At 47.5% G+C, this 4656-nt stretch overlaps 1 pseudogene; it reads right to left on the bottom strand.

Moving 5' to 3' along the window:
* Positions 1-1420: 1420 nt before the first annotated feature.
* LOC101576889 lies at positions 1421-1874 on the bottom strand (annotated as a pseudogene).
* Positions 1875-4656: the final 2782 nt, after the last annotated feature.

The raw sequence follows: 4656 nt of genomic DNA, 5'->3' as shown, positions 1-4656 counted from the left end.
AATCTCAATTGCTGTCTCAGTGCACCCCAAGAACAGGGCTTGTGTGGTATGCTGGGGTTGAACCCTGGCTGCTGTGCTCTGTCTAAGCGGGTGCTTTAGTGCACTGTATATTTTTAAATACATCCCCTATTTAAAAATGCATTTAAAATTTAAAAAATAATAAAAATAAAAATGCAAAGAAATTAGGAGATGAGAGAACATGGACTAAATCCCTGGAGCTGTGTTCCTGAAGATGGAGAAAGGGATGTGAGCGCAGATAAGAAATGAGCAGAGAAAGTGATAGACGGGGATGTTCTTGCTCAGAACTGCCACTGGGCTATGTGCCACTTGAAGGAACTCAAATTCCTTTACCCTCTGTACCCAAGATGGACTAGAAATCTTACCTTACCAGGGCTTGCAGTTTCAAAACACTTTAGCAAAACAAGAGTTTTTCCCAGCGAATCAGTCTGATGAGGAATGGTAGGGAGAGAGTTAAAGGACAGAACTACTGCACATGAAGACATTTGAAATGGGACCAAGTAATCCAAGAATCCAACCACAATGCTGACAAGAGGTAATTTTAGTGGATCTGATCCTTTCAGATTGGATATAAAAGGAAATCTCCACTATTGCTTTTTTTGTTTGTTTGGGGTTTTTTTTTTTTTTTTTTTTTTTGCTATTGCTTTTCATTAGGCAGAAAAAGGTCAAAGAGTAAGGGACATAAAATGAGTGGCAGGCTAACTGCAAAGGAAAGAGTAAGACTTAGAAGACCAGTATTCCAGAAAGGCAAATGGCATCAAGAAAGCTTCACATTAGAAAGAGATGCATACTAGAATGCCCCCACAGTCAGGTGAAATTGTTTATCTTAATGTTCATCTGACTGCTTGAGAGCATCTGCCTGCACGAGAGCTCCACCGCAACACTGAGTCTGACTTCTGTCTGTCTCCGATGGTGCACAGGTACAGGTAGTGCAGAGGCTCGGGTGCTTCGCGGTGGGACTGGCAGCTCCCGTGCGGGAGACCTCAGTTTGAATCCTGACCAGTCTGAGTTCACCCTGTATGGACCACTCTAAGCCAGTCATTGTGCTTCCTGGGTAGTGGAAAATGTGTAAAAGCCAAGAAAATAGAAATGAGACTTCTGTGTGTAGAAGTTGGAAGTGCAGCCCCACAACTGTTATTAGGGGGCAGGCAGAGGGTGTGGCCTCCCAGGGAAGCCTGAAGGCGCTTTCCTTATCCCAAGTGTCTTTGACCTTATTTTTACCTTGGCTTAGGTAATCTGCAGGCTGGATGCTGAATGCCATTCTCTGTGGTCGTGTGCAGTGAATGCTGCAGCTGGGCTCCATGGTGTAATGGAGAGCCCTCTGGGCTCTGAACACAGAGATCTGAGTCCAAATTCTTTTTCTTTTTTTTTTTTTTTTTTTATGAACGAGGCTATTTATTAACCCAGCATCCTTTGTTCTAATGCTTCTTGTTGGCAGCTGCCACCTGTCCGGCGATTTTGTCCAGATCTCTCTGTCCCTGAGGTGTCAGCTTGTGGCCCCCGTCTTGGTCCTTTTCTACCATTTTCAGCCCTCCAGGGCTTGGAGGACTCTGCGTGCCACACTCTTGGAACCCCGGCTGAAGTGGATAGGCATGACCCCATTCCTTTGATGGCCACCGTAGATCTTGGTCATGGAGCCAACCCTAGCACCCCCACAGAGGTACAGGTGCTGAGCTGTGGGAGCAGCTCGTGTGTAGGACCAGTTCTCATCGTAGGGAGCAAGCTCTTTATGTTTGGCCAGCTTGACTGTGTCCATCCGTTTGGGGACTTTCAGCTTCCCGGACTTTTTGAGGAAGGCTGCCAGAGCTCTGATGAAACTCTTGCTGGTTTTCGTCTTTTACAGTAACTCCAGGCATCGTGCGGCCTCCGTGCTGCCAGCCAGGAGAAAGGGCCCGAGTCCAAATCTTGATTGGACCTTTTTATTTGTCCTGGCCTGCGCATTATCCTGCACTGCTGCAGTGAGGCTTGGCATGTGGGTTTTCCTTACTGCTTCCACATCCTGGTGTGAGGATAGAAAACTTTCTGTCCAGGGGTAGGAACTGCACAGAACTGTGGCTGCTTTGGGTCCCCACATCCCTTCTGCTCCACATCCTTTGATTGCTCACCAGAGCTGCAGCTCCTAGGCTCCTCCAGCGCCAGGAAGGAAGATGGATTGGAGGCAAGTCACCACTGTCCAAGAGGGATTGGCGGATGGTTCATCAGTTACTGAACCTGAGCGTCCGTCTTCAGCCTCCCCACCTGACCTTGCTAACACTGGAGGTCCCCGCCTGGATCCTCAGGAGTCCAGCAACTCGCCCACAGCCACCCTGTCTTTGGAGCCTCAGGGTGAGGCTGTCCTGGGTGCGGGGAAGCAGTCACACCTCCCGAGCCCTTGGAGTCTTTCATAGGGACATCTGGCATTTGTACCCACTGTCTGGGGTAAAGAAACAACAGACAGAAATCGCAGGTGCAAGGTTGGCCCTTGGAGAGAGAGGCTGTGTCTGGGTTCGCGCCTAGAGCCCTTAGTCCGCAGTCCTGTATTGGATTCCTATCGCTTAATGTACTCTGCACGTTTGCTCCCTGGCTCTTTAGATTTGGATTGCATCCCGGCATTGCTGGCTTCCAGGTCTCCCCCAAGAGGCAGCCAGATGCCTCAGAGCAGCTTGGGAACTGGCTGAGCAAATCAGGTTCCCACCCACCATGGGCACAGTAGAAGAGCAGGGTCAGGAGCACAGTGAGTTCTCCCAAAGGACACGTGGCTACAGATTTCTACTCTACAAGTTAGAAGGCCCTCAAAGCCTGAGAAGTCAGAAACACAGAATGGAAGACGAGAAAGGAGAGTCGAGGGGTCAGAGCTGAAGAGGGGACCATAGCGAGAGGGAGGAGGTGGAACATATCAGTTGGGGGTGGGGAAGATCTTGGAGCTGGCTCTGTGGGGTGCCAAGGACCCCCAGCTCCTTCCCTATAGGTTCTTAACTCATGTGCCTCTCCCCCAAACCAGATTTCTTGGAAACTGCCCGCTGCTGCCTGGCATCTTTGTTTTCAGCTTCCTTTAGCTCAGAGGCCCAAGGTGGGAGCCTTGGGCTGCCAGCTCTTGGGAGCCAAGGGGGCACCTTGCTGGCTCCTAGCAGCGATGGGGAGAGGGGATACACACATACCAAGTCCACTTTCAAGCTGGTGTCTGCAATCCAGGATGGAGAAACAAGGAATAGAGACCTTATGTTGTATGGTTCAAAGTGACTCTTCTTTTGAGGAAAAATGTAGGAGGAACCCAGGGTGCAAGCTGTGTTTCAAAGCAAGTTTTGAACATATGTGACTTTTTCTTTTCTTTTTTTTCTTTTTCTTTTTTTTTTCTTTTTTTTTTTTGCTGAACCAAAGATTGAACTCAGGCCCTTGCACTTACCAGGGAAGTGCTTATTCTACTGAGCCATCTCCCCGGTCCTGAACACATGTGACTTTGAGAAATACAATTGGGAACAAAAGTACACTCCCTAAATTGCATGTCCTCTTTTCCTCTACATTCCAGAAATATATGCACAAGTGAGCAGATATATGTCAGGAACAATGAATGCAGCTCTATTTAGGACCATGGGTTCATGACACAGAGTTGAAAAATAAATTAGAGAGGGTTCACAAAATTACCCACATACTGTTATGTCTCATGAGGGGACATTTTTTACTTTTGGAAAGGTCAGAGAAGTGGGGAAGCAAAACGACATCATTGGGAAAAGGAGAGAAAATATGTAGATAGACAGCTGAGTAGAAGGGAGTCCGGATCTGTCACTCAGATGATTTGCTGTCAGCCTCTTGTAGTTTAGAAAAGGACTCTCCCCCTTGAGAGCTGTTGTAATGCGATTAGCGGATTGGAGCCCTGAGACCCCTGATTAGGTCCGTGCCCTTGCGTTGCCCACACTTACAAGTTGGGCAAGCATTTCTTTGCTCTTGGTCACTTCCAGTCCCTTGATATTTATGGCAGCTACCTTTGAGGCTGGGCTAGTAAGCAGGATGTGTGCATTTTAATGTGTTAATGATGGGAATAATAAGTTATAAATGTATAATGTGCAGGACCACCTGAGCAGCTCTCCTTGAAAGAAGAGCAATTATCTTTATTTTGGCTGAGCCTGACCCTATTTCCTTCTGTTGATATGTATAAAGCTGGCTATGGCTTCCCTTTATCCTTTCAATCGGCCTTATGCAATGTATATTGGTCTAGCTGAGGTGCTGGTGGTAATTTCTGAAGACAGTATATGTGTTTCCCTGATAACCCCCACCTGCTGCTCTCCAATGAGCTGGGTCGAGATAGGATGAAGAGCCAGTGCTCCACACTGTCTTCTGGGATTGAGCTTGAGATAGAAGCTATGACTTCCTGGGGCTTGAAAGATTACACATTAGAATTGAAGCACCAGATCCTCAAAAGCATTAGATACTATACCAATAGCATAATGCAAATTATTTTCTCTGCATATGACAGAGGTAAATGCAGGACACCCACCTAGCCCAGCTCACAGTAATCACCTGCTTCCCACAATTCTCTTCCTCAAGCCACTCCTTTTCAGCTGAATAAAACACAGGTAGGGCCCTGGGTCTCTCTCTTTGTACTGAAAGCCATCTTCCTGGCTGGACTTAGGGCCCCTTGGCTCCCCAATAATTATATATATA

Source organism: Octodon degus, unplaced genomic scaffold (assembly GCF_000260255.1).
Source record: "Octodon degus isolate 3935 unplaced genomic scaffold, OctDeg1.0 scaffold00048, whole genome shotgun sequence".
NCBI lineage: Eukaryota > Metazoa > Chordata > Mammalia > Rodentia > Octodontidae > Octodon > Octodon degus.
The sequence above is the reverse complement of the archived record's forward strand: the minus strand, read 5'-3'. Positions and strand labels throughout refer to the sequence as shown.